Here is a 13,379-nt window from a genome sequence, read left to right on the forward strand (position 1 = left end):
CTTTCAGTATGCCAACCAGCTGTAGTCATGGACATCAGCTTAGGAGAAAGGGAGCCATGGGAGTTCTGGCTTTTTAGAGTTATGTACAACTCAGCAGGAGGGTTTGATAGATATGCGGACAGTGACAGAAAAATGCAGAAAAATGAAGCAGAACCATTTGTTTTAGAAACAGCACAGCAGTATTCACTACAAATGCATATTTAATCAAGAATTAGGTTACCAGGATCCAAGTGAGCATCTGGTGTTTTTCCACTGCCTTCCTGTGTTTAGCTCCGTCCACCTTCTTGACAAAACCCTGGTTCCTCACCTGTCATCCACTCACAATGTTCAGCAAGGCTGTATTTACGATCAGTGCAGTCATCTATTCCAGTTTGTCAGCTGCCGCATGGTGGTAACCAGGCCTCATTGCTTCTTGTTTACATGTTCATGCTCTGTACTTACCTCAGTCTCCTTGTGTCTCCAGTTTCCTCATCAAGTCACCGCTTCACTCCCCTGCAGCTTAATTACCTGGATGCTGGTCTCCTTGTCAAGATTCTCTGCACCTTTCTGCAACCCACTTGGTTGGAACCGCATTCACTCACTCACCTCTCGGACGCTCACTGGGTTGCCCTCCCCAAAGCCTCACAACCTCTGCCTGCAAGTAAGCCCACAGAATCAGTATTCCTCTCTCCTCCACTCATTAAGTCCTCACTCTAAGAACCTAACCAAACTCTCCCTCTGTTCTAGTGCCTCCACGTCAGAGACTCAACACTGCGTATCCTCTTGTTGTCATTTCCAGTTTCTGTTTTCACAGTGAAGCTTGTTAAAATCTTAACGCTGTTCCATTAGGTTTCCACATTTGAGTCCCCTCCCACGTACTGGCCTCCGGGCCCCCTTGACATAGGTGTGTAAAGGAAGAAATGGAAGATATTTGATAGGACCCTTTGAGTAAATGTTTTCTTTCTCTCATTCCAGTATCATCAAAATAAGCCTGCAGACTGAAATGGAAACCCCACCCAACCTCAAACACACAAGTTAATTTCAGCCGTGCCCCTTTAATGTCAGTCTTCTGTTATGAAGCCAGGGATAAGCAGCAAAAAATTAAATAAATAAATAAATGAAAATTAAAAAGAAACAGAAAAAACCCTATTAAATTCATTTCTGTGTGAAAGCTTGGAGCAAAGAGATATAATAATAATATCCAATCACAGTGTCATAGAGAAGGATATTAGTTTATGCCATGCTCTCTGTATCTGTTTCTGTTTTATTTGAATTTGAGCTGTGTGTGTGCGCGCGCAAGCATGTGTGTCCACATGTGTACTGAAATATTCAAAGTGGAGCTGAGGTTCTTTACTCTTGCACTTGGTGATTGTGACGACCCTCTGCACCTTACCTTCCTATCTGTCTGTTTGTTAGGCTGCTGTGTCTTGCAGATCCTGCAGAGGAGGTGAAATCTGTGCAAAATCAGCAGTGGTGCTCAGTGTGGGAGTGCTCCATAAAAGAAAATTTGTCCCTCAAAATTTTTTATTTTTTTTATTTTAAAGGATTTTAGTCGGCGACAGAATAAATAATAGACATGGACATGAATATTGTAAACTCGAGCTCTTTTAACTTATGGGGAAAAATGTTTAAGCAGTCCAGATAATTTAAGCTTAACTCAGGAGGGAGTCCAAGCCTAATAATACCATATTAAACTATGAGGTTAAACTGTACAACCTTGAAATATGAGAATTTCGAAACAGAACAAATGTTTCTTTCATTATCACCACTCTACAAATGGTGATAATCCTCCTATAAACTGGAAAGTAAATAGGAGCCCTCTAATAAAAAGATCATTAACGTAAACTGAACCGGTCCAAAAAAATATCAGTTGAAATTTTTAATACTTGAACCGTAATCAAATTAACAATCGTACCAAAATCACTACCACCAATAATAATACTAATAATATAACACATGATGCCATGATTTAAAGAAACACATGAGAAACAAAGTCATTGACATCTCTTAGTCCAGAAAGAGTTACAAAGTCATTTCTTTGGCTTAGCGACTCCACGTTGAGAGCTATTATCTACCAATGGAAAAACCTTGGAACAGTGGTGAAACTCCCCAGGTGTGACTGGCCCATAATTTCTCCGAGAGTGCATCAACAAAAATCTAAAGAACTGCAGACCTCACTTGCCTTGCAGTTAAGGTTAGGGTTCATGATTCAACAATAAGAAAAGAACAGGCAAAATTGCATCTATGGGAGATTTCAAGACATAACCCAATGATTACCAAAAAGAACACAAAGCCTCATGTCACATTTGCCAGAAATCATCTTGATTATCCCCAGGACTTGGGGGAAAATACTCTGTGGACTGACAAGACAAAAAGTGTACTTTTTGAAAGGTTTGTGTCTTGTTACATCTGGCATAAAACCAAGACAGCATTTCATAAAAAGATCATATCAACAACCACCAAATGTGGTGGTGGTAATACAATGAGATGAGGCCGCTTTGTTCAATTTGTGCTTTTTTCTTCACCTAAAAATATTTTGTTACCTAAACAAAACCAAATAGTAACCACAAATAAAACAAAAATCAAAATGGGAGTGACGTGCATTGGTTTTCTAAGGAAAAGGTAGCATCGATCGTCAAGCATTTTTTCTTTAAACAGGTGTTGTGTATATCAGTGGCATCGTGGTCAGAAGCATGAATGTCAAGAATGTCAATTTTGCCCTTTTAATTATTTGTTTGAACTTGTCTAATTTCAGGGTTTAATGATCGTGCAGGCTTAAAAACCAACAACTCTGATCTCAAGTCTACACAAATACATGTCTGCACATAATAATAACTGTTTCTGGGAAAACCATCACATTTCAATCCCAGCGCCAACATACTTAGGCCTTTCTGATCGTATTTCAGCTACTCGTTACCCATTCAATATAATTTTTTATTGTGCAAGTTGCGCTCTGCAACAGCTGCTTGTGGTTGTGGTAAAAAAAAATTTATAATGCCAGTGAAAACAGCATATTAAGTGGAGATTAGTTTCCATTTTACTGATGTAACTCTAGATCAATTTTTGATATTATATTTCTGACAGAGGGGAGGTAAATTCATTGACTGCAAACACTTGATGATGCTATGTCCATTCCTCTAAAAGAGACTTTTTGGTCTGCTTGCACTCATGCATGACATAGTGATACTTAGTAATGGGTCATAATCTTGGCTAATGCCCACATCCATATTTGGGTCAGGCTTCACTCTTTGGTGTAAGTCAACAAGGTCCTCATGCCTGTCACAAACAGATTACAAGGGATTTAGCCTATTTATGCTACAGTATGCTGGTGGCTAAAAGGTTACAAAACTGTAAATGCAGCATGACTGCGGGGTAGCCTTTGGTCTAGAGTCCTCTGCGCCTGTTTGTGTGTGGGCTTGTGTACGTGAGGGTGAGAAAGAATAAAAAACAGGATGATAGATTGTAGAGCCATTTCAATGGTGTAAAATTTCATTTGAAATCCTACTTTCAATTCAATCTTAATAAAACACTCAAATGCCTTGCGACCCATTTAGGGTCCCAGTGCACTCATACCTACCCCACACTCACTCACTCTGTCTTTCTGACTACCTCATGTGCACACATGTACACACAAAAGGGTCTTATCAGGCTGCTGTGTGTCTGAAATGTTGTTTTTATATTGCAGTCATATTTCATTTTGGCCTACTTTCTTTAAATTGCCTATGGGGTTTTGTATGGGGAGAGGAACCATCACATTTATATATGAGATAGAAGGGGGAAGAAACAGAGGTGAGAGAATGTTTATGTTCTTATTCATTTTCTTTGTCTTCTTTTCTCTTTGAGTATGGTGCATGCTTTTCCACATTGTGTTTTATTTCCTTTACCCTGCTTTCTATTAGATTCTTTTATGTGTTAAAACACATCTCTGTCTCTCTCCCTCTCTCTTTGACTGCAGATCCCCAACCGTGGCATGCAAGTGAGGTTTAATTGCTGTTAGGACTCTCCAGGTGACTGGGGAATGATGCATGGGAACAGAGGAGCAAAAAAAGAATGGGAAGATAGTGTGCAGTTTATTATGCAGTGTATTGTAAGAATCTTTTAAAGTTGAAGGCCAAGTTAAATCTGGAAAACTGTCAGTGAATTAAAAGATTTTTTCTTAAGTTTTCTTTTTTTTTTCCACCCCAAAAAGTGGAGCTGGATAGATAAGTAATAATGAGGTAGAAAGTATCTGCTGTCAATTTCAAAATGTGTTTTATAAAAGATGTTTTTTTCACTGCTATTCATAAAATTATTTGAGTAGCACAAAGAGTAATACATTTTTGCTCCCTCCTCAAATATTTATTTTCTTTCCTGCTCTTGCATCACAAATTTCCAAATGTTTCCATTTTGTGTGGTAACAAAGAGAAACTCACTGTCAACATAGCTCATGTCCACTGGAGGCTGCAGGTAAAACAGGAAGATTGAATAAGAGATTACAATAAATCTGTAGTTCAACTGAATTTTTATTACGGGTATGGAACTTTATTAACAGGTCAGCTGGGTGGTTAATTATACTACCAGCATATCCAAGAAATCAATGCTCATTTTACTATTTACTCACTTTATTATTTTGTTGCCTAGCACTAATTGGCAGGTGTTCATATGATGCAACAATGCTGTCTATGGATGGAAGTTCTGTCCCATTAAACACCTCACCTAGGTGCCTCATGGACACCCAGTCCTAGGATACCAATATGCAATATGCAAAGATTGGTGACAGCGCTTGGAACCATAAGGCAACAAAAAACTGTGAGAAATAATTTAGGCTCTGCCTGTGAATTACTCTTTGCTTCTCTTCTTCCTTCCATCCCATCTTTTCATATATCACTCTCCACTTGCTGTCCATCTGAGAACAAGGCAAAACTTGCTATTGCAATAAACTATAATCTAATTATCCACACCTAACAACTCTTGCACTTAATCTATAATAAAATGATGACAGAAAAATGTTATAGCACTGCCTTTAGTAGCCTCACACAGCTCCTACTGTTTCCTCCTCATGTCCTTACCAGCCATGTCTGGACAATGTTATATCATGAGTAATATTTTTTTTAAAAAATCCATCTAAATAAAACACACACATGCACGCACACACAGTGACATTTTAGACCTTCTTCAGAATACTGTATATACTAAGGGCATCATGGAGCTGATCCAGAATCCTTACATTATTATTTATTACTAGAGCTACAATAATAAAGCAATGAGGAGGGGGAATTAATAAATATGAAATAATGTATTTATGATGATTCCATTTGTTTCACTATCCACTTTGTGCAGGGGCAAAGCTTATTACATTTTTAAACTGTAGAGATACAATAATTTTACTGCTGTAAAATCCAAATTTTGTCTTATTTAAAATATAAATCTAATATAATCTGCTTCTTAATGTATGTTCTTTAAAATACAGTGTGTGTTTTTTAATATATTATAATTATGATAATGCACAATTATGTGGACATGCATATTAGATCGTTTTTTAGTGAAATATAATCCCTCCAGAAAGGCAGGAAAAGCCCGGAAACTTACTTTAAAACTGAATATGTTCTAAATACTTTAAAACTAAATATGTTCCCTAAAACGGTGACAGAGCTACAGACCCATGACAGCCTTACACAGGTAGCCAGCAGCTATGACCAGCACTACTTGTGCAGTTAATAAAAGGACAGGTAATGTTTGTCGCGCTGTTGCACACACAGCACGCTCGTTTGTTTCAGTTCGTCAGTTGCAACAAGACAGCTTACCAACATGTACGTAATAAGCTAATACTCCTGGGTGCTATACACTACAGTGTACGCTGTACACGTACTTACTGGTTTTGTCACATCAGTCTGTGTCTCTGAGTTAACTTGTGTTTCTCCTACAGCTCCGGACTACAAAAAATGCACGTGCTCTTTGTGAGCTCGTTCCCAGCTCGCAACCAGCGCGTTCTGCCATCAAGGGCGATCATTGGTTAAATGTGATCATGTGACTGATGCAAGCCAGATCCTTTTATTTAGCAAAACTGTGATTAATAGTTAAATATTATTGTTGAGGGGCACAGACAGGACTGCGCACGCACACACACATAAAAAAAAAACAATAATTTTAAAAAAAAAAGTTGCCTCAACAAAAGGGCACTTTGGGCACCCATCAGGAAAGGGGCGGGTGCTCAAGCACCTCTAGCCCCCCCTCTGCACGTGCCTGCTTTGCAGTAGCATTTTTGTTGTACCTCATCAATCTCTAGCCATGAGAGCAGTTCCTTCTTCCGAATGTTAGAACACTGAGCTACTAGTTGTTTCGCCATCAATCTGGATGCTGGGTATCGAAGAGTCCATCTGTCCCACATCCTATTTACAGTATGTAACCCCTTCTGCTGGGGTTACTTGAGTAGTAGCATTCCAATAGTGCCCTGTTCTCATCTCTTGCCCACCTGTGCCTTCTTGTGCCAGTAGCCCACTTCTCACACTTCTCATTAGTGCGTTCTGGTTTCTCAACACCTGACGTGGACCTTGCTAATACATGTGACATCCGAGCTTGTATGGCTTGTATGGTTTTCTAGTTTTCTGCCTCTTGCTCATATCCGAGGTAGGCTTGGTTAGCATGGAGAGTCTAGCCTAAGGACCCTTACTGGATACAGACACCCTGGTCAGGAGTCGATATAAATATATATATATATATATATATATATATATATATATATATATATATATATATATATATATATATATATAAAAGAAGCAAAGCAAAGCATTTAAGAGCAAAGAGATGAACCCAAAAATCTCATTAATATCAAACCTGAATGTTTTTGGAAGTAGTTTTTAGTTTGTTTTTAGTTTTAGCTATTTTAGGGGGATATCTGTGTGTGCAGGTGACTATTACTGTGCATAATTATTAGGCAACTTAACAAAAAAATATATATACCCATTTCAATTATTTATTTTCACCAGTGAAACCAATATAACATCTCCACATTCACAAATATACATTTCTGACATTCAAAAACAAAACAAAAACAAATCAGCGACCAATATAGCCACCTTTCTTTGCAAGGACACTCAAAAGCCTGCCATCCATGGATTCTGTCAGTGTTTTGATCTGTTCACCATCAACATTGCGTGCAGCAGCAACCACAGCCTCCCAGACACTGTTCAGAGAGGTGTACTGTTTTCCCTCCTTGTAAATCTCACATTTGATGATGGACCACAGGTTCTCAATGGGGTTCAGATCAGGTGAACAAGGTGGCCATGTCATTAGTTTTTCTTCTTTTATACCCTTTCTTGCCAGCCACACTGTGGAGTACTTGGACGCGTGTGATGGAGCATTGTCCTGCATGAAAATCATGTTTTCCTTGAAGGATGCAGACTTCTTCCTGTACCACTGCTTGAAGAAGGTGTCTTCCAGAAACTGGCAGTAGGACTGGGAGTCGAGCTTGACTCCATCCTCAACCCGAAAAGGCCCCACAAGCTCATCTTTGATGATACCAGCCCAAACCAGTACTCTCTGCCCTTTACCAATCAAGCCACGGGCCCATCCATCTGGCCCATCAAGACTCACTCTCATTTCATCAGTCCACAAAACCTTAGAAATAATCAGTCTTGAGATATTTCTTGGCCCAGTCTTGACGTTTCAGCTTGTGTGTCTTGTTCAGTGGTGGTCGTCTTTCAGCCTTTCTTACCTTGGCCATGTCTCTGAGTATTGCACACCTTGTGCTCTTGGGCACTCCAGTGATGTTGCAGCTCTGAAATATGGCCAAACTGGTGGCAAGTGGCATCTTGGCAGCTGCACGCTTGACTTTTCTCTGTTCATGGGCAGTTATTTTGCGCCTTGGTTTTTCCACACGCTTCTTGCGACCCTGTTGACTATTTTGAACTAGAAAAATTTGCATTTCCTGCGAAAATGCTGTGTGGATGCCTTAACGCTGAAGATGTCTGCTGAAAAAAGCTGTAAAAGTTGAAAAAACAAAACAAAAAAATGTTGCCCTGAGCAGGATTCAAACCTGGCCCTTCTGGTACTCAAGGCTGGTACTCATCTCACTGCGCCACACTCTTTCTCACAAAGAAGAGGTGGAGAAACTGACAATTGTGCTGAAATGAGCAGAAGAGGCTGAGTATTGTGCTGATAAGAGTTGAAAAGGCTGAAGACTTTGCAGAAAAGAGTTGAATGAGCAGAATTTCTGCTGAAAAGAGTTGAATGAGCAGAATTCTGCCTAAAAGAGGTTAATCAGAAGAATTTCTGCTGAAAAGAGTTCAATCAGAAGAATTTCTGCTGAAAAGAGTTCAATCAGCAGAATTTCTTCTGAAAAGACTTCAATGAGAAGAATTCTGCTGAAAAGAGGGTTTTGCTGAAAACAGCTGAAAAAGCTGGTATTTGTGCTGAAAAGTGGTGAAAAAACTGAAAAATGTGATGAAAAGGGGTGAAAAAGCTTAAATTTGTGTTGAAAAGAGTTAAAAAAGGTTAAGTGTTAACTGAAAGAAATGTTGCCATAAGCGGGATTTGAACCCGGGCCTCCCAGTCTGAGAACGGACGCTCATCTCACTGAGCTAAAACACAGGTCAAGCCGGCAAGGAATATCAGTGAGGCCAATGATAATATGGCAGAAATGAGCAAAAAATATTGCAAAAAAAATTTAATATCTCAAAAAGTATAGAAGTTATGAGCACCAAAAGTCATAGCACCCATTAGCAGAAAGAGCAGAATGTTTTAAGATTTGAACTGAGAAAATCGGCTGAAAACTGAGGGAGTAGTTAACGTCCAAAAAACATACGGAAGCAACTAGCAGAATAATAAAGAACTAGAAAAATTTGCATTTCCTGCGAAAATGCAGTGTGGATGCTTTAAAGCTGAAGCTGTCTGCAAAAACTAGCTGAAAAAGCTGAAAAGTTGCAGAAATTGTAAAAACTTTGCAGAAATGCTATATTTAGAAAGAAAAATATAATATAGTAGAAATAGTATGATTTAGCAGAAATACTACAATATAGCATAATAACAATGATTTAGAACAAATACTATGATTGAGCAGAATAGTAATAACTTAAGTGAAAATACTGGAAAAGTAAGATGACAAGCTGAAAAAAAAACGGAAGATGGTTAAGTTCCCTCAAAACTAATTGTTGTTCACCTGTGAAAAAAAAACGGAAGAAATAAAAATAAATTTAAAAAACAAGAAGGAACAGCCAATAGATACACACAAAATCAAATATGTATACACAAATGCACAGAGAGAGAGACACACGGAGGGTCTATGCCAGTCAACCAGTCTGAATATATTATATTTTTTTCCAACAATGAGATGCTGCCCTAAACAGGGTCTCTCTCTCTCTCTCTCTCTCTCTCTCATGCACACACACACACACACACACACACATACAAGCTTAAGTCCCGTTTGGGGTCGCATATCTTAACTCCCCCCCTTTGGGGACACCACTTTCTGTATGGTTTAGAAGCAAGCTGGCAACTCAGTTTTACTCCCCCAAGACCACAGAAATAAAAAATCACTTGAGATTTTCATTTTAAGCAACTTTTGTCCAGACAGTATTTTTACCTTCCCATTGGGGACTGGGAATGTTTTTAATGTCCCCTTTGGGGTCTTCAGCGATACACAGATAAAAAAAACTATATTATGCCACTTTTGGGGACCTTACTTCCATTTGGGGTCTTCGGCGACACACACATACACAAACTATTTTATGCCACTTTTGGGGACCTTACTTCCATTCGGGGTCTTCAGCAATACACACATACACAAGTTATTTTATGTCAGTTTTGGGGACCATACTTCCCTTTTGGGTCTTCAGCAATACACACATACACAAGTTATTTTATGTCAGTTTTGGGGATATTAATTCCCTTAAAGGCAATTCCTTCAAAGTACAATGTAATGTTAACTACCCAATCTAACAATAATCTAAACAATAATTAAGGTCTCTATTTATCTTGAAGAAATCAAAACTATGTCCAATGTCTCGGCCACAGAACAATTTAAATTTTTGACTGCATTTTTTACTACTGTGTTGTTTTGGGAGTTTATATGCACATCATTAATGCAGAGAAACTTGGATAAAAAAAATCATCTGTACTATTGAGTGTTTGTTACCAGCAAATTGTAAGGCAAGAACTTTGCTTCCAAATATGTTCACTGGGAAGAAGTCCCTGGTCCCCTGTCTTCATCTTGATCCGTTTTCTTATTCTATTGTGTTTTTGTTGGCTCCATACCTGACAGAAGAGACTCAATCTCATTGCTTGAGGAATCTGGATTTTACAGATCAATTTTTTTTTTACATTTCAGGCATTTCTCATGATGCTGCTTCAGCTTGGTTAGTCTTGAGTAGATAAACATAAGTTAAATAGGCAAACATTAGACAGTTAAACTAGTTTTTATATTCTATTTAAACTAAAAGAAATTTCTAATTTCACCTATGAATTGTTAACACAGATAATTTGAACACAATTACCAAGAGTTCATTTGATTTTCAGAAACTATCCAAACCTATCATAAAAGATTTAATTTAATTATTAATAAACACACTACTTTAACCTACATTAGAAGCAATCAAAATATCCTTTACATCAGGGCAACAATGAGTACAGTATTAAAGATCTGTGAGTGATAAGACAAGCTGTACGATTTTAGAATGGATATCTTAATTTTAGTTTTCACTGACGTTACGAGTAGATTTAACATGAATAACAAATAGACAAGAGACAATTAAAAACTGCCAAAGAAGATGACTCTTATGACTTCCGGGGACATTTCTAACAAAAATGCACTGCATTAACCTGAATGAGGACAATCAAAAGGATATACATAAATGAAATTGAATTGATATAGTACCAGAGTACAGTGATCATTAACTGATCGTCATTAACGATCAGTGACCATTAACGGTTTTGTCACTGATCTCAAGGGTAGATTAATACTAAATACAGAAATATACCTCCATTTAAAAATTGCAAAAACATATGCAACAATAGTTATTGGTATACCTGACTCTTATGACTTTTGGGGACGTTTCTAACACAAAAACACTCCGCTTTAACGTAAATGGGGACATTCAATGGGAAACTTTCCTTAGGGAACTGGTTAATACAATAAACTCTGATTATTAAACATCTGCATATGTTAAGGTATGTGTAACTACTTTTCGGATGGATTTCTTTATCTTAGTCCTCATTCTGATTGGTATTTGTTCCGTATTTTTAAATCTTAGACATAGTGAAGGTTTTTTTTTTTAACATAACCCTTGAGTGTGGGGATCATTGATAAATTGTTTACAGACTTCATGGATAGATTTATACTGAAAAAGAACATGATACTATTTTTAGAAAAAAATTATGAAAAATATCCAACTATAGTCATTAGTATGCCATATACTTATGACTTTTGGGGACGTTGTTAACACAAATACACTCCGCTTTAACCTAAATGGGGACATTCAATGGGAAACTTTCCTTAGGGAACTGGTAAACACAATGAACTCTGATTATTAAATATTTGCTCATGTTAAAGCATGGGTCCCCAATCCCAGTCCACGAGGGCCGGTGTCCCTGCAGGTTTTAGATCTCACCCTGGGTCAACACACCTGAATCACAATTCAAGACATGTTGAGATGGTAATTTATCCATTTAAATCAGCTGTGATGGATCAAGGACACATCTAAAACCTGCAGGGACACCGGCCCTCGTGGACTGGGATTGGGGACCCCTGTGTTAAAGTATGTGTAATGATCTGAAGGATGGATTGCTGTATCTTAGTCCTCATTCTGATTGGTATTTGTTCCATATTTTCAAATCTTAGACATAATGAAGGATTTTACAACATAACCCTTGCTTGAGTGTGGGAATCATTGATAAATTGTTCTCCGACTTCATGCATAGATTTATACAGAAAATAGGGACATGATGCCATTAAAAAAAAAAAAAATGCAAAGCATATCCAACTATAGTCATTAGTATGCCATATGCTTATGACTTTTGGGGACGTTTCTAACACAAATACACTCCGCTTTAACCTAAATGGGGACATTCAATGGGAAACTTTCGTTAGGGAACTGGTTAATACAATGAACTCTGATTATTAAACATCTGCATATATTAAGATATGTGTAATGATTTGGGGGATGGATTGCTTTATCTTAGTCCTCATTCTGATTGGTATTTGTTCCATATTTTCAAATCTTAGACATAATGAAGGATTTTACAACAATAACCCTTACTTGAGTGAGGAGATCATTGATAAATTGTTTGTTGACTTTATAGGTAGATTTATACAGAAAAAAGGAACATGATTACATCTTTTAAAAAAATCCCAAAGCATATCCAACTATAGTCATTAGAATGCCATATACTTATGACTTTTGGGGACGTTTCTAACACAAATACACTCCGCTTTAACCTAAATGGGGACATTCAATGAGAAACTTTCCTTAGGGAACTGGTAAATACAACGAACTCATTACACATACCTCAACATATGCATATGTTGAGGTATGTGTAATGATTTGGGGGATGGATTACTTTATCTTAATCCTCCTTCTGATTGGTATTTGTTCCATATTTTCATATCTTTGACATAATGAAGGATTTTACAACATAACTCTTGAGTGTGGTGATCCCTGATAAATTGTTGTCGAACTTCATGTATGGAGTTATACTGAAAAAGGGACATGACACTATTTTTAAAAAACAATACAAAAACATATCCGACTATAGTCATAGGTATGCCATATACTTATGACTTTTGGGGATGTTTCTAACACAAATACACTCCTCTTTAACCTAAATGGGGACATTCAATGGGAAACTTTGATTAGGGAACTGGATAATACAATGAACACAGATTATTAAACATCTGCATATATTAAGATATGTGTAATGATTTGGGGGATGGATTGCTTTATCTTAGTCCTCATTCTGATTGGTATTTGTTCCATATTTTCAAATCTTAGACATAATGAAGGATTTTACAACAATAACCCTTACTTGAGTGAGGAGATCATTGATAAATTGTTTGTTGACTTTATAGGTAGATTTATACAGAAAAAAGGAACATGATTACATCTTTTAAAAAAATCCCAAAGCATATCCAACTATAGTCATTAGAATGCCATATACTTATGACTTTTGGGGACGTTTCTAACACAAATACACTCCGCTTTAACCTAAATGGGGACATTCAATGAGAAACTTTCCTTAGGGAACTGGTAAATACAACGAACTCATTACACATACCTCAACATATGCATATGTTGAGGTATGTGTAATGATTTGGGGGATGGATTACTTTATCTTAATCCTCCTTCTGATTGGTATTTGTTCCATATTTTCATATCTTTGACATAATGAAGGATTTTACAACATAACTCTTGAGTGTGGTGATCCCT

Source organism: Aulonocara stuartgranti (genome assembly GCF_965226115.1).
Source record: "Aulonocara stuartgranti genome assembly, chromosome: 14".
Lineage (NCBI taxonomy): Eukaryota > Metazoa > Chordata > Actinopteri > Cichliformes > Cichlidae > Aulonocara > Aulonocara stuartgranti.